A 23,242-nucleotide genomic window follows, 5' to 3' on the forward strand; every position below is an offset into this window, starting at 1 on the left:
GCCAGATTCTACAAGGCCTTTTGCACCTTTGCCATTTGTGTTTATCTCCCACTTATACTAATGGAGCCACTATGCTCATTTATCCTTGTATAATTCATGATACTGGCACAGGGTGCTTTGCAAAATGAGCACTTAATAAATATATTTAGCATTTAAAGGTAACTCAACATACTCACATTTTAATCTCTAATTTAGTTTCTAATGCGCAGTGTTCAGGGCCCCCACAGATTGGCAGATCTTCACATGTTAGCATCCTCAGCAGGTGGCAAAGAGAAAAGACAGGAGAGGGGCATTTGGTGCTTACTACTAGAGTCAATGTGGATCTAAAATATCCATCAACATATGCTCTTAAAGTTAAAAAAAGAAACCAAAAGCCAAAATTCTTACATATCACATTGCACTCACATTGTTGTTTCATTGTAATGATTTCCTTCAATGGTATCTTCCAGTGATGCTAATCCACAAGTTATGAGAGGACTTTTAACTACCCTATAGAACTAGAAAGAATTTTCCACCTAAAAATCTAGCAGGAACTCTATCTTGATTTCCTAATTTAATTAATTAATGTATGTAAGGACTATTATTGTATTTCCAAGATATAATTTATTCCTTAAAAGACACACACATTTCTGTCTTGTTTTATTTTCATTCAGTTTGTCTCTGAGAATCTTTTGACTCAATGCTGCCTCTTTCCTCTTGGGGGAAATTATATATATATATATATATATATATATATATATATATATAATGAAGTTTTGTTTCTCTTTTTTTATTTGTATAATCTACCAGTATCAGTGAAAGTCCTTTTCTTTAGTGGAAGTTAAATTTTTGACACTACCCAGTTTATTCATTGCAACTTATTAGAACAGCAATTCTGGCTAAAGTGAAAAGATCATTTTTAAATATGAAGAAAAGGGATTAAGAATAAGAACACAAAATTAAGGAATTTCTTTATAATTTATTCTTGGCTCATTTGGCTCTAAGTTATTTAGAAACTGGAAAATAAATGTGCAGTATTGCATGGAATGGATAACTTTATTAATTCCTCTTGATAACTGTAGGCTAAATTTAAATCAGGAGAATGGATTGTAGCATCAGTTACAGGAGAAGCAGGGTTAGTAATGGACTAGACAAAGCCTAAGTTTCTTTCCCCTTCTGTGAGTTCTTAAGCTGCCATTGATGATGTAAGAATAAACACAGGTATACCCAATAGGCAGCCAAGATTGAGCACCTGCCACGTAGTAAATGCAGCAAGTGCTTTACATATGTTATTGCTAACTTTCAAAGTAATAAGAAAGATTGACTGTCTTTATTTTATAGATGAGAGCTCCGAGATGTTACATGGCTTGCCCAAAGGCATCCAGAAAGTAAGCAGAATAGCCAAGTTCAATCTCATAGGGGTTAGAACTGGGAATGCACCAAGCAGAGGTGACAGAGCAAGTCATTCCTTGTTGAGACAATGTCCTAAGTTTAAATTTTTGACTCCAAGTATCCACTTTTTATCCTTTATTTACACACACATTTTTATTCTAGCAGTTCTTGAGTGCCTCGAGTCTTTCAGGATGGACTTCAATCCACCCTTTCAGGATAGACTTCCAATCCATCCCTTTGTATGACCCTACTACCTCCTTACTAGCTTAAAGGTTATGATTCATTACCATCGTGGCCTCCTTCAGAATGCCTTCAATATTTTTGCTATCTTTATTATTTTCTCATGGAAAAGCCTTCACCCTAGCTTCCTTCAATTCATGAGTTGGCCCCTGACCAGCTGCTGGAGAAAAATACACAACTGGCTGATTGTTCTCACTTTATATTCAAAATAAGAAACCACAATTGGACATTTAATACTACTGGTGTTTCTAGCATAGATGTTCACTTTTTCACTCTCTAAAATGGTTGTTCATACCTTCATCTTTCCTCCAGAGCCATGATGATGTTGCATCATGCTTCGCTGAGAAGCAAGAAGGAGCTCTCTACCCTCATCTTTATGCCTCCAGGTCTACTCATCTGATTTCCATGTTAACTCATGCTCTCTACCTTGTCTCCTTTTGCATAGGTGGAGGTATCTTTGCTCCTAGCAAGGGCTCAACCTTTTCACTGTGTTCAGAGTCCCAACCTGTCTTGCCTCCCAAACTTTTTGTATCTACAATGAGCCTTCACCCCTATATAATTAATTGCTTTCTTTTTATTAGATTATTCCTGTTGGCATATAGAGGTATCTCCTCTCCTTGAAACAAAAGTCTCCTGTCTTTCCTATGTCCTTTTTCAACTATTTCTTTTGTACCTCTCACAGAAAATCTTCTTTTTTCTATAATCACTGTCTCCCTAACTCATATAGATTCCTCAGCCTGCTTCCAATCAGGCATCTCTCCCTGTTACTCCACTAAGAAGCTATCATCAAAGTGATAATGACCTTCATGTTGCCAAACCCAGTAGTTGTCTTTTCCATATTAATTCTCGATCTCTCAAGAACATTTGACAAAGTTGACCATTAATTTCTCTTCAAAGTTCTTTTATGTCTCATGACACTATGTATTCTTCATTTCTCTTTCCTTACTGACTACTCCTTCTCAGGGTCCTATTCTCCTTTCCTTCATCTGAACTTGAAGTGCCCCATAGGTAAGTTATTGGCCACTTTCTATTTTTTATTTATATATTCCTTGTGGGTGATCTCATTCAGCCATGTCAATGCCAGTGACCCCTTTCACTCTCAACCTCTAGTCTTGTCTATGCCTCAGAACTCCAGACTCAAAGATTTAATTGTCCACTGAACATTTCTATGTAAGTTGAAACGTCTCCTCAAACTTAATGTGAGTAAAGCAGACCTTTTGGTAACCTCTCAAGAAGCCTGTTTGCCCCACTGCATCTTCATATACACCATTACCCCCCACTCAGTTGTTTAAGTCAAAAATCTAGGAGACATTCATCTTCCTTTTCCTCTTCTTAACATATAATCTATATACAAGTCTTATAAGATCTATATCTTAAAAAATCCTGGATTAGACCTCACACTATCTCTACCACTATCATTTCAGATTAAGACACCATTATCTCTTGCCTGTAACAGTCTCTGAGTTGGTCGTCCTGCTTCTGCTATTGGGCTATCTACAATCCATGCTCCTCTAGAGAGAGAGACCTTTACAAAGTGCAAATAAGATGGTTTTATCAATTCTTTATTTGAAGCCCTCCAGCGGTACCTGAGTGGCTCAGTCCGTTAAGTGTCTGCCTTCAGCTTCAAGGTCCTGGGATGGAGCCCCATGTTGGGCTCCCTGTTTAGTGGGGAGTCTGCTTCTCCCTCTCTCTCTGCCCCTCCCTTCTGATTGTGCTCACTCTCGCTCACTCTCTCAGATAAATAAATAAAATCTTTTTTTAAAGCCCTCCAGTCACTTCCCATCATACTTAGAATAAAGTTTAGAACTCCTTACTGTTTATGCCCTGCCAATCTTTCAAGTATTATCTTATCATTGTCCTCCTCACCTATTATGTTTCTGCCACATATTCTCTCCCTCCCTCTCTCTCTCTCTCTCTCTCTCTCTCTCTCTCTCACTCTCTGTGAGTCATCTCTTCTTTCTTCTGCAGATGCTCTTCTTGATCATGATAGGATTAGATGCTGTTTTCATTCAGATCTCAACTTCAATGTCTTATCCTTAGAGATAAGACTTACTCTTATATCCCTTTTTCATTCTCTACTTGAAAATGATCTGATAAAAATGGCTTATTTTATGATTTTCTGGTAGTAGGCTGGTTGATTAGCTGATTTCTCTCTCTTCCAACTAGCTCCATGAGAGAAGGACCTTGTGTGAACCCCCTTCTGCTCTATTCTCCATGCCCTTATCCATTTTGTTGATGGATGAATGAATGAATGGACCAGTATGTTGAAAAGAAAATATACTCACAAATCTTGTTTCAGGGATAGGAATGGATGGCAAAAAGAATGGTTTGGTAAAAGAAGCAATGAAACTATGTCAGTTTTATATGTTAGTTTGAGGAACTTGAAATTCATAACATAAAAACAGTAATGAACCATTCAGAACTATTGAGTAAGGTTGAGGAGGGGGTCAACATGCTGAGAACTACCCTGAAGTAGCTGCAGTGCCCTGCCATTTTAGATAATAATTTAATGTTATTTCCCTGTCATGGTGGAAGAATCATAGAACAATGAAGTGACTCAAGCAGAAAAAAACCCTTAAGTCAGATAATCCACAGATGAGATTACCAGTCCTTAAATGATTCAGAATTTACTGTATTTTCTAAAAGCTTTGCATATAACTTTGCTGTCTCTTGCAAGCTGAGGATCAGCTGAATAGGCTGAGCAGGTGTGAGCCCCTGAGTAGTGCTCCTTACCCAAAGTGTGGCTCTCCAAGGGTGTCCAGGGAGAAGCCCCTGTCCTACAGGAGGAATGGGGTCCCCTATGATGATCTAATGCTTCCTGGGCCCTATTGTCTTTCTAAGAGCAAACCTGCTATTGTGCTGTGGTTAATCGCTTCATTTACCTATTTACTGAACTCTTGCATGTGCCAGGCACTGTACTGGGCACCAGGGCTACTGCTGCAACTTTCCCTTCCGGCCCAGTAGCTTCATCTCCTTTAGGTCTCCCACATACAGCCATCTCTCATACCACTTTGTCCCTGAGCAAGAGCGTTAGTAAGAAATATTTTTCTAGCATAAAAATATTCCCAAGACAGAGACTGTGACTTTTTTCATTGATTTGTTATGGAGATGACTGTCCATGATCTGTATTGATCAGTATTTCTTGTAAAAATCTTTTAATTTAGTTGTGTGGAGTCCATTGATTAATGGATTAATGTTGGAATCAATCCAACTGAACTAGATTTAGGCACTGAACTAGATGCACAGATCGAGAGCAAAAGGGCTCCGTCTCGGCTCTCTGAAATTAAATCTGATGAGGAAAACCATATTTCCACTCAGCTTCTAACCATATGTTTTTTGAAAATACTAATAAATGACCTAACTCCACACTAAATACCTAAGGCAGGGCACCTGGTTGGCTCAGTGGTTGAGCGTCTGTCTTTAGCTCAGGTTGTCATCCTGGGGTCCTGGGATCAAGTCCTACAGCGGGATCCCTGTAGGGAGCCCACCTCTCTCTCTGCCTGTGTCTCTGCCTCTCTCTCTCTCATGGATAAATAAACAAAATCTTAAAAAAAAAAAAAAAAAAAGCAACACCTAGGACAGATCCAGTAGATAATTGCACAGGCTTCGAAGACAGGCAGACGGTGTTGAAAACCCAGCTCTGCCACTTAGTAACTGTGCCCTTATAGAAGTTCCTTAATCTCTCTGACCCTTTAGATATAATTTAATGTTATTTCCATGTCATGGTGGAAGGACCATAGAACAATAAAATAACTCAAGCAGAAAAAAAAACCCTTATATGTCAATGTCAAATGTCAGGAGAGTTAGAATGTAGGGAAAGTACACAGAATAAGTGCTCTTAAAGAGTAGTTACAGTTACCATAAGAAATAATTGCTATTTGACATTCTTATTTAAATATTTAAAAAGTCACTAAGGGTTCTATAAACAAAAAAACATGATACATAAGTGAATAACATTATAACAAACCCTTCTTCATATTTCTATTGAGTTGTTTTCTTCGTGGGGAGGGGAGCAACAATTGTGTCTCTAATTTGGGCCTTTTGAAGTTTTTGCTTATTCTCCAGAGAACCTTAGTACCCTCTAGGGAAATTACTGAGAATCTTCATGTGACTAAGGGACTTCACTGAATCTCGATCAACCCCTGTTGATGCTTTGCAGAAGGCAGGTTTTGGCTGTCTTCAGTAATTGCTACATATACACCTTCCCCACTTCCCTCCACTCTGTTTTCCACCACTTTCCAGCCCTCTTATCACCAGCCTTTGCAAGTTGCAATACAGATTTATGACTTTCCCAACACACCAACCAGGACACCCAAACTCTACTCAGGGACCTGATCTTTTCATCAAACCTTGTGTGATTTATTAGTATGGATGGGTTAAGATCTTTTAATCCTGATTCAGTGACTAAGTGACAATCATAGAACTCTATCTTACAGCATGAGCCATTCCCTAGACTAAGCCAATGACACTGCCTTTAAAAACTCGAGTTTATATATGGCAGAGGGAGGTGTTAGCCACTAGATTATAGAATGGTGTCAGTGGTATTATCTTGTGAGTCAGAGCCTTGGTGCTGGATATGATTTATTACATGAGAAATTTGGGGCATCTGGGTAGCTCAGTGGTTGAGCATCTGCCTTTTGCTCAGGTCGTGATCCTGGGGTTCTGGGATCGAGTCCTGCATCAGGCTCCCCGCAGGGAGCCTGCTTCTCCCTCTGCCTGTGTCTCTGCCTCTCTCTGTGTGTCTCTCATGAATGAATAACTAAAATCTTTAAAAAAAAAAAAAGAAAAATCTATCTCACTTAAAATAAAACAAGCAATGGGAGCCACATTCTTTTCAAATTCACCAGAAAATTTAAAACTTGCCTTTAGTGGGGGTGACCTCTGTGTTCTTAGGTATCATATCCTATCTCAGGGTGCAAACTTTTGAACTGTTTCAAAGCGTTAAAAACTCCTATGGACATACACACATCAGTCAGTCTGGTGGAGAGGTCTGGTAACTTGCATTACCATACAGAATAGCCTTAGACCCATCATTTAAAGCTCTATCCTTTGTTTCATTGTTTATTAAATGATCAATGGCAGCAATATAGCAGAGTAGGAGAGCTGTTATAGCTCTAGAAGTTGTTCACCTGACACTTTCCATGGGCCAGGTGTCTCCCTAATTTTGTGTGTGTTAAACACACACAACATAAAATTTACCATTTTCACTATTTGTAAGTACCCAATTCAGTGGCATTAAGTACACTTACACTGTTGTGCAACCATCACCCCACCATCCATCTGTTGGAATGTTTTCACCTTGTAAAGCTGAAACTCTAACGCCATTACACTAATTCTCCATTCCTCCCTCCCTCCAGTCCCTGGTAACCTTGTTTCTACTCTCTGTCTCTATGACTTTGATTACTCCAGGTACTTCGTATAAGAGGAATCATGCAATATTTGTCCTTTTGCATCTGGCTTATTTCACTTAGCAGAATGTCCTCGAGATTCATTGATGTTGTAGCATGTGCCGGAATTTCTTTCCTTTTTAATAAAAGACTGAATAATATTTAATTGTAAGTATATACAGTAGTCTCCACTTATCTGCAGAGGATATGTTCTAAAACCCGCCCCCCCGCAACGGATGTCACCTGAAACCACAGGTAGTAGTGAACCCTATATGTACAATATTTTTTCCTATGTCTACATACTTGTGGTAAAATTTGATTTATAAATAGGCACAGGGTGTTAATAATGACTGATAATAAAATAGAACAATTATATAGTATACTCTAATAAAAGTTATATGAATGTGGTCTCTATCATTCTCCCAAAATATTTTATAATGCTGAATGCACCCTTCTTGTGTTGTGAGATGCAACATGCCCATAGGATGAGATGAAGTGAGGGGAATGAAGTAGGCATCATGATGTAGCGTTAGGCTGCTATTGACCTTCTGATGATGTCAGAAGGAAGAGCATTAGCTTCCAGACCTCAGTTGACCGCAGGTAACTGAACCCATGGAAAGCAAAACCATGGATAAAGGGGAGGACTACTGTACCTTATTTTTTATTCATCTGGCAGTGAGTGCTCTGTGTACTTTTAGATCGGCTATGCCCTATGTGATCCTCCCAGCAACCATAGGCTCTTCTTACTGCTCAATATTTGAAGTGTCTTCAAAAGTTTCAGGCATTTGTTCAAGGTTACATGCTAAAAAATGGAGTTGCTGATAGGCAAACCCATCCCTGCTGAACTACAAAGCCTGTGAGTTCCCTCCCTGCCCCAGCTTCCTGTAGGCACCAGCCACCTATCCATGGTGAGGATGACCACATTGTGCATCCAAAAGGACTTTGAAAGCCACGAATTGACAAATAGCTTAAGATCACATTATCTTTGTTAACACTGAATATTTTCAAAATAACACTGTTAACTTATGTGTTTTTGAATTGTTCAAAGATTTGCTCTACGACGTTGAATTTTTCACAGAAAAGAAAATAATATTTCCTACATGCTATTCTTAAGAGTCTCCTTATCTAGAGCCATAACCCAGACTAGGCATGCAGAAAATATTTGAACACTGCAGTAACAGGGAAAAGATTCCATTTGTAAAAGCCTCATTGTTCCCTGGTTTTTTGTCAGGCATGCCTTTCTGCCTTGTGGCCAGAAGGTGGAGACATAACATTTTAAATACTGTAGGTGCTGTTTACTATTCAGCATTTTTTAGCATGTCCTAATCGACTTCAAATAGAACGGGGTATATTTTATATTTTTTAGATTTTATTTATTTATTTATTCATGAGACACACAGATAGAGAGACAGAAACAGGCAGAAGGAGAAGCAGGCTCCCCTCAGGGAGCCTGATGTGGGACTCAATCCCGGGTCTCCAGGATCACAACCTGAGCTGAAGGCAGATGCTCAACCACTGAGCCACCCAGATGCCCCAAATGAGGTCTATTATTAATATATCTCACATTACCTGCTATCTCAAATCTTCAGTCAAAAATATTTTATGAATTTTTACAGAGAAAAATTTGTAAGAGAGTGCAAGAGAGAGTAAAATATTGACGTGTTCCTGGTACTTGGCAGACTCTCTCTCCATAATGAAAGAATGAAGGAATGAATGAATGATTCATTTGAAAGCCTTTTATAGAAAAAGTGAGATTGGAGAAATGGTCCAGTACTTTCATGTGCAAACCGCAGTCCATCCTTTTTGGCCTTCCCTCTCTTGACATTGTGGAATGAAAATGTGGAGTCTAGTTGAAAACATTTATAATATATGTTTTAGAAATGCAACACCACGTAAGTCAATTGAATATGTGAACTGAGTTGCAGCCAGAATTGATTAAGTGGTATTTGAAGCCTGTAAAGGAGTTAAGAAACCTTTGGAAGGTGAATAATAATGTAAGAACAAACTCAATGATACTATTTCTGGTTTTATTATGTAACCTTTCTGTATCTACTAAATGCAGTTTTTAGTTATTGCATTCGTATTTGCTCCTAGAATTGTAGACAAAAGAAAGTTAATCTGTAGGGGATTGGATGAAAATGTTGAAAAATCAGTTTAGACTATGCCCTTTCTTTACATAGAATGCCTCATATTTATAAACTATGTTCCTAAAAACCCCAAGATAACTTCAGATAAATCAACATAAAGGAATCTATTCTATTAGCATAATTTAAAAGACATCTTAATGGCAAATGCTCTTGGTTTGGATTTTTGTGGTTTGATATAACCCTACAAAATCCACAGGTCTTCGAATGTCTCCGAGGTCCCAAGATTTTAGGTGATGGTTGGCCCTTTCTTCACTCCTCTTGACTTTCCTGATATACAGAAGCAATGTGCAGGAGTAAACATAATGCCAACCATCCTTAGGAGGATGGCATTTCTCTTGGCCAAATTCCTTCCTGTTGAAAAAAAGAACAACAAGCCAGGTAGAAATGTCATTCCTTTGCCAAGCCCCTAACCAATCTATTTCATATTCCTTATTATCTGGATACTCAGAGTGGTTGAATAACTCAGTCAGGTGGAGCACCAAGATAGAGAGGCCAAGGAGATGAGTTCCTTCTCTGCGTGGCTGGCAGCTTTGCTCTATTTGGCTGGCAGGAACTATATCCTAACCTTGGTCACTGCACTAGGAATCCTTGTAGTAGCATTGAGCATCAATCTGTCACCATTACCAGAAATAAGAACAGTGCTGGAAATATTCAAATTATACATGCTTCCTTCCTACCAGAACCTTCGGTACGTGAAAGGCAGCACATCCAGCTCTGCTTTTACAATAGAGGAAGGCCAGGCTAAAATGCTAGCTAATTAGTCACCATCTTCCATAGCAGGACACAGAGAACCTGTGCTGCAGTCTGAGCAGCTCATCAGCTGGTGCCATCTGCGGCAGGTTGCCGTGAAGAGCCTGCAGACATCACAGCTGTTTAGCTCTGTATCGGATGGCTCAAAACATGTAAACAGGTATCCGGGCAAAATAATGTACAGCAGAGCAGTCTGAGCTGCCCGTAGGGAAGTAATAGGAACATTGTCAGTGAAAGCTATCTCTTCAAGGTATCTGACCGAGGCTGCCTAGGAAAAAAAAATGTTTGTGATTCTAGAAGGACTCCGATTAGAAAATCTGCAGAAGTTGTTTTATAAACAGCTTCTCTCCTGAGGGAATAATCATGGATTTTGTAAATACTAATCGCAACATACTGTTGACTTTAAAAAAATCAAAGCTACTTCTTTCCAGATGGGCAGTTTCAGGGTTGGCTAGTACCATTCCATTTTAATCTCCAATTTCTTATTTTATTATACTTCTTTGGGACACACTAAGGTCTTAATTTTTATATAGTCCTCAATCAATATTATTCTTTTTTTTTTTTTTTTTTTCCGCTCTCTCTGCCTTTAGAGGCGTACTTCTAAGGGCCTGCCCCTCTGTGAAATTAGGTAATTTTTATCTAGTACTGTTTATTTTTATCTAGTACTGTTAAATTACCCATCCATCAGGAATTCTCTGGAATGGCCTGAAGAGGTGCCTTGGGAACTTTGGCATCTCTGGAGGCAGTGGTTCAAAACCTGAGCTGCATTACCACTCACCTGGCTTCTAGTTAAAACCAGCGGGCTCCACCTTTAAGGGTTCTGTTTCAGTAGGTTTTCCAAGGGCCTGAGTATTTGTGTGTCTACCAGGTTCCCAGGAGTTGCTGATTTTGATGCTGTTGGTCCAGGGACCACACTTGGAGAACCTACAGCTGTAGGTCAAGGTGTGGGTTTCCAGGCGTGGTTGAACATAAAATCACCTAAATAACTTAGGACAAATACAAATTTCCTGACGCTGTCACAAAAATAGGATATTAACATATACAAACTAAAATTATATAAAATTATCAATCTTGAAGTAGATTTCCCACATCTCACAGATACCTTTTAAAATCCTTATCCTTCAAGGGGCACCTTGGTGGCTCAGCCGGTTAAGTGTCTGACTCTTGATCTCAGCTCAGGCCTTGCTCTCAGGGTCATGAATTCGAGCCCCATATTGGGCTCCACATTGGGCATGGAATCTAACTAAAAAAAAAAAAAAAAAAAAAAAAAATGTTATCCTTCAAGGTCTAGTGCTCTGTCCATGAAGCAGTTCTTGGCAGCAAGAATGCTTTTGTTCTTCTGAACAATCAAAGAATTGTATTTTTTCTGTTCATACTACTATTTAAATGTGGACTTTTTCAGATGAGGGTTTTGCCTGAGAATTCTTGGAATTCTTCATGGGGACTCAGATAAAGCCAACTGTTTAAAAAGTTTTAAATCATTGCTTTGTTTCCTGTGAAAAATCCAAGTTTCATTTCCTCTGAGATCTTTGTATTTGAGTGGTTGCTACCTGTATAAGGAAAGATGTCATTTAAAAAAATAACAGTGTAGACTGCTTCACTCTTGACTGCATTAGCCTTGAACCTGGTTTCATATAAATCTGGTTATGCTGCAGATGCTAAGAGGGAGGTCTCACTCTGCTGCATTTCTGCAAGTTGGTTTTTATCCTCTTTGATGTCTCCTCCCTCATCCTCACCCCTGTGGGAGTCTATGGCTATTTTACCAAATAGTCCAACGATAAGAGTTGATGAGGAAAAGAGCCACTGAATGTTTTCTCACATTGAGACACAGTACAGTCTCAGTTCCATGCTCTAGGACCTCAGACTTGGAAGTTTTAGGGTCAATATTAGAGATTTCTGTCACCTGTATCAGACAGTGAAGACCCGTATCTGTCACCTGTATCCTAGGTCATAGGACCTAGTTTTTGGATATTTGTTACTGAATGCCCCGGCACCTAATTGTATACCTAGGTTCCAGATGAAGTACTGTGATTTTTATTTCAGAGAAATCATCAGCTACTCTTCTAGTTTTTTGAAACATAAAACAATGAGAAGATAGCATAAAGTGGAAGGGATTAAAGTGCTATTAAAAGTTCTCTGATAATTTGTAGCCAAGCCATTCAAGGAAGTAGCCTCGAAAACTGTAAAATATGTCTTTCAAAGTGTTCACAGACGCCTTATGTTAAAGCAAAGGGTTTACTAAAATCAGAGCTCCAAGACCTGTTTCTCTCTTGTGTCCTTTGTAAACATTAACAAAAAGAGTGGACAGAAACATTTGTTTCAAATTGCTGTAAACCTCAAACAGCTGTCCCTGGTCTCCTATCAAAATCCTTAATGCCTATAAAGGCTGAGTGGTCAGTGTGGACTGGTCTAAAGGTTTATGGCTTTGATAGGCACATCTGCAGCCTAAGAGAAAAATGAGAACAGACCAAAAAATATCTGCTAGAGTGAGGGGCAGCCCGGGTGGCTCAGCAGTTTAGCGCCGCCTTCGGCCCAGGGCCTGATCCTGGAGACCTGGGATCGAGTCCCACATTGGGCTCCCTGCATGGAGTCTGCTTCTCCCTCTGCCTGTGTCTCTGCCTCTCCCTCTCTGTGTCTCTCATCAATAAATAAATAAAAAAAATATTTTTAAAAAAATATCTGCTAGAATGAAACGACATTTGGAGCAATGGCTTTATTTGAGAAAATTAAATAATATAACTATTTTTTTTTTACATTGAATGTACATGGAGACCTTCACATCCAAATTTGCTAAGCCTGTTATAAGATGGTAGTGTGGATCTTTGCAGATTAACTTTATTTGCCATCTTTCATCATAAAGTAGGTTGCATCCAACTATTGCTTAATTTTTTGCAATACATTCATGAGATCATAACTGGTTTTCTTTAGAAGAATTGCTCAGAATTTGGGGAAGTATTTTTTATCCTGGCATGTGGAAAAGGAAATGAGAACAGTGGTATAGTCTTACAGGGGTTATATGGGGTTTTTTTTTCTACAGCTTTCTAAGGGGAAGTTGATATGGCAATGTGGTGAGCAGTTCACCTAGTGTCATATAATTCAGATTTCCTAGACCCTGCCTTCCATTTAACTATCAAGCTGGCTTTTTTTTTTTCCATTTTTGCCACATTTAACATCTAACAATTTGTTTCAATTACACTTAGAAAGGAATTGTTAGGTTCAAAATCAATGTATTTGGTGTATGCCAAAGGACTACTTCTCTAAACTGTATTAAAAGTATTCTTATTTTATGGATTCTATTAAATTTCTAGAACAATTTTTATTCCAACTCATACTTAAGAATTGGATATATAGCTAGTAAAGTATTCCAGACCTGGCTGGAGGGTAAATGTTGACAAGAGTAGGGTCCCAAGAATAGCCTTAATAAGCAGATCCCGAATAACATAAAAATATACTTAAGTACTTACTTTATAACAAATTATCTTTATATAGCATCTTAGATATACTTAGTGGTTATGATATTATAAAGATTAATATTTCAAGCATCATGGTCTGTGATCAAAAGAGTAATCACATCTCTCTTTCAAAACAACTCCTCTGAGCTTCTACCACTCCCCCTCATGCCCCTCCCCAAAACACAAATGCCTCACTCCAGAGGCCCAGAACACTTGCTCTCTGTGCAGTAGTATACAATTATCTTCGGAGTTTTTTGTAAACTTTTTTGTGCATGCAAAATTTTTGCTACTGTTAGTAACTCACTTTGTATGAAGATCTATTTGAAATAGTGTGGAATCAGATAAGGGTAGATAGGAATGAAAAATATATTCTAGATTCTACACTTTGATGGTACATCCCAGAATATAGCCAGCAGGCCTTGGAAAAGCTGAACATCCAAGGTCAGAACTACACAGCAGCTAGGGCTTGCAGATTTATTTTTTATCATCTCTCTCTCTCTCTTTCTCTCTCTCTCTCTCACACACACACCCCTAGACACACAACACACATGTAAAATATTTTCTTAGCACATAATAAGTGCTTGGTAACCACATGCTGGTTAGTAAGCTGAATCCAGCTTTTTTGAGTTTTGTACTCAAACTTCTGCTACTTGAGCTTTTCAGGTGCATTCATTCATTCCTACTATGTTAGTGGCAACATTACCTATTTTCCCAAATAACGAGCGCTGTTTTTAAGAGCTTTCTTATGTATGTATATAGTTGTATGTGCCTCTGTACACATTCCCAGACATGCTGTGTGATTGCTGCTGCTGTCTGGACCCTACACAGGCAGCCGGCTCTGCCTTCTGCCCAGCTCACAAAGCCGTCTGCTGGAGCCTCTGCTCTGCCTTTTGGAAACCTCCAATTCCAGGGGCTAGATGGGAAATGTTTGTCTCCATCTCATTATACAGGTGAAGGCTCAAGCGTCTTGCCTTTCTGGGGCTCTCCTGGGAATAGAAGAAAGACATCTGATTTTACTGTTAGTATTTTCTTGCCCAATGAATTTCTATATTTACATTTACAGTTAAAGCAGCTTGCCATGTAACTGAAGATGTGCTAATGATTGTGGAGGATTTGGAAAGCTTCAGGGGAATGTCAGGACAGAAATGAACTTGACACCCGCTACTTCTGCTTGCACAGTTCACAAGTGACTTTGAAACTCATCTGATCACCCTGAGACTGGGGGCATCACAGGCCAGCCTCCTGCGTGACACAAATCGGAGTTAAGCAGGCACACCTTCCCCTGGGGAATGCTTTGGGGGATCTTTCGTGGTGCTTTTTTTCCCTCTGCACTTCTTAATACCTCTGATATTTAGAGCTCATAGGGAAAGGCACCTGAATCTCAACCCCTTTTCCAAAATTCAATGTGTAAGGACACCCTGGGGAACGCTGGCAATGGCCCAGTAGCAGGGATGGGCAGCGGATTCCCCAAAAATGAAGCAGAAAGAGAGAAGCCTGTGGGCTGCTTCCTGCCCAAGTGGGAAGAATGGAGGAGACAAGGTCATTCTAGAGTCATGAGGGTGTGATCTGAACCTGTGGGCAATGTTGTGCTGTAAGAATGGCTCAGTGAAGGAACAGAAGGTGCCTAATTAAATACCAGGAAGCATGGCTGTGCTTTGGACTTCTGATTATACTGGGTGACAGTTCTCAGAATCTAGTGTGTAGGAGAACTCCTAGGAAACTTGCTAAAAAACAGAGTTCTCTGTCCTTTCCCAGAGGTTCTGTTATGGTGGCCTAGGATCTGGCTCAGAAAGGTGGATGTTTAACAATTATGAATGTTTCTCATCGGGTGGTCAGTGGAGGATATATTTCAAGAAGCACCATCGGCCCATAGAGAATAGGGTCTGAGACAAAAGGAAACCCTTCTTCTCTTACACATATTGGTCATTTTTTTTCCCTTGAAAACAGCCAGTACTGCCTTACTTCCCCCACTGCTATGAGATAGTGGCCATGGGAGCCCTGGGCCAGGTCCCCCCTACTTGCAGTGGAACGTAGAAGAAACCCTGGGGTTTCCGGGCCACAGGAGGAGATGGCTGATGTGAGGGCATCGGTAAGAGAAAGAAGCAATGAAAAGCATCAACTGTCAGGAACTAATGAGAGAGACTGACTCCTAGGCAGGGCCAGGCTGCCTTCACCTCTAAGAATAACCAGTCATGTCTCCCCAGTGTTAGCATTCTGGCCTAAGACAAATGGTAGTTGAGGGTAAGAGACGGTGGGGAATGAGCTTTCCAGAAAGCCTGGACCCAGTGGGCTTTAGCAAATGCCAACGACAGTGGAAGACCATGCCAGGTTGAGAAATCAGTGAAAACCAGGCTGCCCTCCTAGTGGAGGTGATCATATGAATGGGTAAGGAAGCGGGGAAATTTCAGTTTTAGGCAGAATACAGAAGCATGGGAAACCAAAGACTAGAAGTAGAAACCAGAGGTGAAATTCAGAGCCTGGAGGAAATTTCCAGATGAAGGATGTTTGTTTTTGGCTAGGAGATAATGGGTGGTATATAGGATTGCTGAGTTGTCTCTGGTGTTCCACAAACGAGAAAGTTCACTTTGCACTGAGCCTTGTGTCATGGTTTGAATTGTGCCCCTCCCCCAAAGATAAGTCCATTTGGAACCTGTGAATGGGTCTTTATTTGGGAAAAGGGCTTTGCAAATATAATTAAGTTAAAAATCTCAAGATAAGATCATCCCGGACTAGCGTGGGCTGCAAGTCCAATGACAAGTGTCCTGAGAAGAGGAGAGGAAAGGAGAGGGGGAGAAACACAGACAGAAGGTGATGTGAACATGGTGGCAGGGATTGGAGCAATGAGTCTACAAGCCAACACACACCAAGGGATGGCCAGCAGCCACAGGAGCTAGGATAGAGGTTCAGAAGGGGACTGTCCCCTGGAGCCTCCAGAAGGAACCAGCCCTACCAACACCTTGATGTCAAACCCCTAGCTTCCAGAACTGTGAGAGAATGCATTTATGTTGTTTTAAGTCACTGAATTTGTGCTAATTTGCAACTCTAGGAAATGAGTACACCTTTCCTGCTGATCTCCATGTTATAGATTTGGGTAGCCTGGCACTCTGCTTTGAAAATGCAAATATCTCAGGGAGCTAGGTCTATTAGTCATTTGAAGCAAGTTTTGTTAATTAAACATTTTTCCTCCTAATGACCTAAGAAAGAAAAATAGTTGTGAGCTATTATTGAGAATGGGAGGAGAAAACTCAGGTTCTTGGAATCAAGTGCTTCTACATCTGTTTTCTTACTAGCTATTTGACCCTGGGAGAGCCACTTAACCTCTCTGAAACTTAGTTTTGATATCTACAAAATGAGAATTTTTAATGCTTATTTATCAAGCTGCTGTGATATTAGGAGTTAGTAAGACAGGTGGTGTGAAGCTGTTTGTAAACTGGGCAGTTATATGAATGTATGAGAGCTCTTGTTTTGCAGCAGGGGATACTTTTAACAGGAAGAGTTACTAGATTTGGGAAAGAGGTAGGGTTAGAATGAAGCAGAAGATAAGGACAGCTCCAAAACCTGTACCATAAAGTGTTTCCTGGTCTTGTGAATAAGGAAGGAAAAACTTGGATTTTAAAAATATACCCCAGACTGAATAGGTATCATGATGACACTAAATTCATATCTTTCAATAGTAACACCGAACATGAATGGGCTTAATGACCCCATCAAAAGGCGCAGAGTTTCAGACTGGATAAAAAAAGCAAGACCTATCTATCTGCTGTCTACAAGAGACTCATTTTAGACAGAAGGACACCTACAGCCTGAAAATAAAAGGTTGGAGAACCATTTACCATTCAAATGGTCCTCAAAAGAAAGCAGGGGTAGCCATCCTTATATCAGATAAATTAAAGTTTATACCAAAGATTGTAGTAAGAGATGAAGAGGGACACTATATCATACTTAAAGGATCTATCCAACAAGAGGACCTGGCAATCATCAATATTTATGCCCCGAATGTGGGAGCTGCCAAGTATATCAATCAATAACCAAAGTTAAGACATACTTAGATAATAATACACTTATACTTGGTGACTTGAACACAGTGCTTTCTACAATCGACAGATCTTCTAAGCAAACAACATCTCCAAAGAAACAAGAACTTTAAATGATACACTGGACCAGATGGATTTCACAGATATTTACAGAACTTTACATCCAAACGCAACTGAATACACATTCTTCTCAAGTGCACATGGAACTTTCTCCAGAATAGACCACATACTGGGTCACAAATCAGGTCTTAACGAATACCAAAAGATTGGGATCATCCCCTGTATATTTTCAGACCATAATGCTTTGAAATTAGAACTAAATCACAGGAAGAAGTTTGGAAGGATTTCGAACACATGGAGGTTAAGGACCATCCTGCTAAAAGATGAAAGGGTCAACCAGGAAATTAGGGAAGAATTAAAAAGATTCATGGAAACTAATGAGAATGAAGATACAACCGTTCAAAATCTTTGGGATACAGTAAAATATACCCCAGGACACATCAATTCTTCCTGGTCCAAGAACATTTTATATTATACGGGCTTTGGTCAACTGATCTGAGATCCTAACATGGTTTTTAATATAATTTTTATGAAGAAGCATGTATTTGAGGTTCCAAATAATACAGCAGCCAATTTTTGGAACTGGATCTACTCTGTTAGTGACATGATGTTAGGAGGGTCAGTGCACAAGATCAAGTGACATCTTAGCACCCTGAGTTTATTAATGTAGCTTCTTCTTTTTTTTTTTTTAATGTAGCTTCTTAAGGTGCTGTGTGGGGGTGCCTGGGTGACTCAGTGGTTGAGTGTCTGCCTTTGGCTCAGGGTGTGATCCCGGGATCCTGGGATCTAGTCCCGCATCAGGCTCCCCTCAGGGAATCTGCGTGTCCTTCTGCCTGTCTCTGCCTCTCTCTGTGTGTCCCTCATGAATAATAAATAACATCTTAAAAAAAAAATAAAGGTGCTGTGTGCATGAATGGGGAGCACATTTGGTTCTAGAACAGTGCCTATCAAACCTGAATAGTGTGCAGATACTTCAAAAAGGAAAAAAGATTTTTCTAGATTTGAATATTATTTTTCACAATATGCTACTTAAGTGAATACAACACAAAACTCAATAGACACCGGATCTCATCAAAGGCCCTGCTGGCTCTCTAGAAGCTACTCTTGTGTGGGTGTCTTCAAGCATAGAAGTGGTAATAATTGCTAATGATTGGGGAAATGGAACTACCCCAAGTTATGTTGCCTTTACTGACACCGAATGATTGATCAGCAATGCTGCAAAGAATCAAGTTTCAGTGAACCCCACCAACACAGTTTTTGATGAAATGCCTGATTGGACAAAGATTCAACGATGCTGTTGTCAAGTTTGATATGAAGCATCGGCCCTTCCTGGTGGCAAATGAGGCTGGTAGGCCCTAGTTCTAAGTAGAATACAAGGGAGAAACCGTTTTATCCAGAGGAGATGTCCTCTATGGTTTTGACAATGATGAAGGAAATCGCAGAAGTATATGTGGGAAGACTGTTACCAATGCAGTTGTCACACTGCCCACTTGCTTTAACAACTCTCAGCATCAGGTTACCGAAGATGCTAGAGTTATTGCTTGTCTCAGTATACCTAGCATCATCAATGAGCCAAACTGCTACTGCTGTTTGCTTATGGCATAGACAAAAAGGTTGGAACTGAAAGAAATGTGCTAATCTTTGACTTAGGAGGTGGCACTTTTGATGTCTCAGTCCCCACTATTGAAAATGGGATCTTTGAGGTCAAATCTACAGCTGGAGACACTCACTTAGGTGGAGAAGACTTTGACAACCAAATAGTCAACCGTTTTATTGCAGAGTTCAAACGCAAATGTAAGAAGGACATCCATGAGAACAAGAGGACAGTCCGTCACCTCCAGACTGCTTGCAAACGTGCTAAGCATACACTTTCTTCCAGCATCCAGGCCAGTATTAAGATTGATTCTTTGTATGAAGGAATTTTTTTTTCTGTATGAAGGAATTGACTTCCATACCTCTATGACTTGTCCCCAACTTGAAGAATTAAATGCTGACCTATTCCATGGCACTCTGGACCCTATAGAGAAAGCCCTTTGGGATGCCAAGCTATACAAGCCTCAGATCCATGATATTGTCCTTGCAGGTGGTTCTACCCATACCCCAAGATTCAGAAACTTCTGCCAGACTTCTTCAATGGAAAGGAACTGCATTAGAGCATAAGCCCTGATGAGGCTGTTGCTTATGGCACAGCTGTCAAGATAGCTATCCTTTCTGGAGACAAATCTGAAAATGTTCAGGATTCACTGCTATTGGATGTCACTCCTCTTTCTCTTGGCTTTGAAACTGCTGGAGGAGTCATGATGGTCCTCATCAAGTGCGATACTACCATTCCTACCAAACAGATGCAGACCATCACTACCTATTCTGACAGCCAGCCTGGTGTGCTCATTCAGGATTATGATGGTGAGGGTGCCATAACCAAGGATGACAACCTCCAAGAATTTGCTTGAATCTTACACAGACAACATGAAAGCCACCGTTGAAGATAAAAGCTTCAGGGCACATGAGGACAAACAGAAGATTCTTGATAAATCATGTCAGCAACGGCCTTGATAAGAACCAGACTGCAGGGAAGGAAGAATTTGAACATCAGCAGAAAGAACTGGAGAAAGTGTGCAACCCCATCATTCCCAAGTTGTACCGGAGGACAAGAAGCATGCCAGGGGGAATGCCCGGGGACTTCCTGATGGTGGAGCCCCTCCATCTGGTGGTACCTCCTCCAAGCTCACCAATGAAGAGGTTGGTTAAGCCAACCTGAGAATAGGTCGAGCTTTTTTCCACACAAAACATTTGAAGGACCCAATTTTTTAGTGAATTCCACGGCAATTTTAAAGTCAAGCTGCTATAGTAAATAAACAGGGCACTCTTGATACTTGAATATGAAATATGTGTGCAGGGAAAGGAAATAAACATTTCATTTTATAAGTTACTGTATTATAAGTGGAAAGTGCCATGTCTTAAGTAAAACTGTATTTAAAATTGGCACCAAAAAACAAAACAAACAAAACAAATAGGCACAGAATCCCTATTGCTTTCACATAGACCAAAACATTAAATACAATAAAAACTAAAAACAATGTCTGTAAAACACTGGTTAATTTAGTGTGACTGATGATACTCTTTGCTACAGTTTAATCACTGATGGCATTGTGAATTGGGCACTGAATGCTGACACACATTCTTTTTTGAGTTTGGCATGTCTGGTATTCTCCAGGACTTTCTCTATTGGAAATTCTGCAAACCCTAATCTGTGCAGTGGGCTGTGGCCTTTACCAGTTACAAATACATCACCTGTATATTTGACTTGGTTTCTTTTCTCATTAATCAGTGAGAATTAGAGTAGTAGTACTTGTCCACCTTGCAGACATAAAAATAAATGCAAATATGGGTACTGGTCATCTTTGATATACCATGACCATCCAGATAATCCAGAATATGTCTATATTATTATGTTAAGGTTGTCATCTTAATTAAAACAGCAAATTAAATAAACATTCTCCTAAGTGGTAGTCATGGACCACTTTGAATAAATTTGTGGAACTCCAGCCACTCACCACAGTTTAGAAACACTAGTCTATCTATACAGAGCTAGATTTAATATATGCATTATTTTTTAAATTTTATATTTATTACAAAAGTAATAAATATTCACTGTTGACATTTTAGAAAATGGAAATAATTCAAAAAAATAACCATTGTAATCCATCACACAGAGAAAAACCACTATTAACATTTAAATATCTTTTGTTCCCTATGCAAATACATGTGCATACATATTGTTCTATACCCTATTTAAGAACTTTTTTCACTTAGCAAAACACTGAGGACAGCCTTCCAGATTACTAAGTATTCTTCTACAATAACATTTTGATTGGCTTCAATTTGTCAATTCTGGGTGTCTGTCAAAATGTTCTTAATTGAATATTTAGATTGTTTCCAATTTTCTGCCATCATAAACTATGCTGTGATAAATGTGCTTATTCCTAAGTTTTGTAGTACATAAATAATGAGCCTGTTTACTTGTAGGATATTTTCCTAGTATTAGAAACTCTATATAAAAGAGAATGCAAAATTTAAAAGATTTGTGCACATACTAATTTTATGAACAAAGAAGTTATGTAAATAAAGATGTGGCATTAATAACTCATTGCTGGTTGAGGATGCATGGCTTAGGTGATCATCAAAAGCTACTTGTTTGGGGACAGAAGAGTGACTTAAAATGGAAACTTTCTAATATCATAGGACATAAATTTATTTACAGATAAAAAGTCTATTATTATTGTCTTTAATGAATGAAAACATGATTTTTTTCCTTACCTTTTTTTAAAAAAAATTATTGTGGACTCGTAAGTTACAAAAATAGTACTGAGAGATCCCATGTACCCTTTCTCCAGCTTTCCCCAAAGATAACGTTGTACTTAACCAACGTGCTTTATCAAAACCAAGAAATTGACATTGGGATTATACTATTAACTAGTCTACAGAATTCACTCAGCTCTCGGCAATTTTACATATATTCACTCTGTGTGTGTGTGTGTAGTTCTATGAAAGGTTCTCACATGTGGAGATTTGTATACCCACCATGAGCTCTATAGAGTACTGTTCCATCACTGCATGAGAACTCCTCTGGATGATCCTTTCTGGCCTGACCCCAAAACCCTGGGAGCCACTGATCTGTTTCCCATCTCTATAATTTTGTCAGTTTTAGAATATTACATAAATGAAGTCGTACTAGGGCATTTGTGGTTAAATGCAGTTAACTTCAACAAGCCTAGCAAGTATACCCTAGGTTACTGTTGACCATTTGACCATAAAGGTTGCTGTAACTGAGATCAGAAAGGGGAGCTATCTCTTGGAAATCATTAAAACAAACAAAAAATCCCTAAAAGATAGAAAGGTATCCTATTCCCTTTAGTATCTCTAGCATCATGGATGATATTCATTACATGTAACGGCCCATATAGAACAATGACTGACCAATCAGAATAGATACCAGCTGTAAATTATCAACTGGGCCATGCCAGTGGACACCCAGCATCTCAGCCCTGCCTGACACCTAGTCCACAGTGCCAAGCCGACGGTGGGTGTGTCTTAGTCAGCTCTGGCTGCTATAACAAAATAGCACAGACTGGATGGCTTAAACAACAAAGTATTTCGGAAAGTTCTAGAGGCTGGGAAGCCCAAGACCAAGATGCTGGTACATCCAGAGTCTGGTGAGGACCCCCTTCTTGGTTTGCAGATGGCCAAACTCTTGCTGTGTCCTCACATGGTGGAGAGCAGAGAGATGGAGTAAGGTCTCGTGTCTCTCCTTAAAAGGACACTAATCCCATTCATGAGGGCTCCACCCTCTTGACCTAATTACTTCCCAAAGACCCCACCTCCTCATACTATCCCATTGAGGGTATGCTTTCAAAACATGAATTTTGGGGGGACACAGGTATTGACTCCATGTCAAGGTGCCAGATAAATGTCTTTTGAATGAGTGAGGCATTATTGACTTACCTTTATGGTTCTTCTGGCCCACATCCCTGAGTTGGTAGCCCTTTTGTGTGGTGTCCTCACAGCTAAATAAGAGTAAGCTGTGCATTGTTTATAATTCTGAACACCATTTTGACAAACCCTGCACCAGTAACCCTCAGTGTTACTCTCTGGAATAAAAAAATTCAATCTGTGCTTAGTTCTCCTGCTTCCATAGACCTTAAATTTAATCTTCTCTTGTTAATAAAAGTGATTCTAAAACTATGGCCAAGATCCAGGAAGAAAGACAGGGAAAGAATGTGGAATTCAATCAGGGAACAAAG

The 23,242-nt window shown here is 39.6% G+C and overlaps 1 protein-coding gene, 2 long non-coding RNA genes and 1 pseudogene across 3 annotated transcripts in view; 3 read left to right on the forward strand and 1 right to left on the reverse strand.

Annotated features, from left to right (window-relative positions):
* RCAN2 (regulator of calcineurin 2) overlaps positions 1-23,242 on the forward strand; it is a 260,301-nt gene that overhangs the window by 73,716 nt on the left and 163,343 nt on the right. The gene's annotated exons all lie outside the window — the stretch shown is intronic.
* The window catches only part of LOC144317430 (uncharacterized), a 40,340-nt gene that overhangs the window by 3,665 nt on the left and 13,433 nt on the right, over positions 1-23,242 (forward strand). The gene's annotated exons all lie outside the window — the stretch shown is intronic.
* On the reverse strand, positions 8,398-11,135 carry LOC144317428 (uncharacterized). Its single transcript, XR_013383431.1, has 3 exons — positions 10,998-11,135; positions 10,674-10,881; positions 8,398-9,496 (listed from the first exon to the last, which is right to left on the reverse strand). It is a non-coding gene; the product is annotated as an uncharacterized LOC144317428 (long non-coding RNA).
* Positions 14,799-20,428, forward strand: LOC144317882 (heat shock cognate 71 kDa protein pseudogene; annotated as a pseudogene).

This window comes from Canis aureus, chromosome 7 (genome assembly GCF_053574225.1).
Source record: "Canis aureus isolate CA01 chromosome 7, VMU_Caureus_v.1.0, whole genome shotgun sequence".
In the NCBI taxonomy this organism is placed as follows: domain Eukaryota; kingdom Metazoa; phylum Chordata; class Mammalia; order Carnivora; family Canidae; genus Canis; species Canis aureus.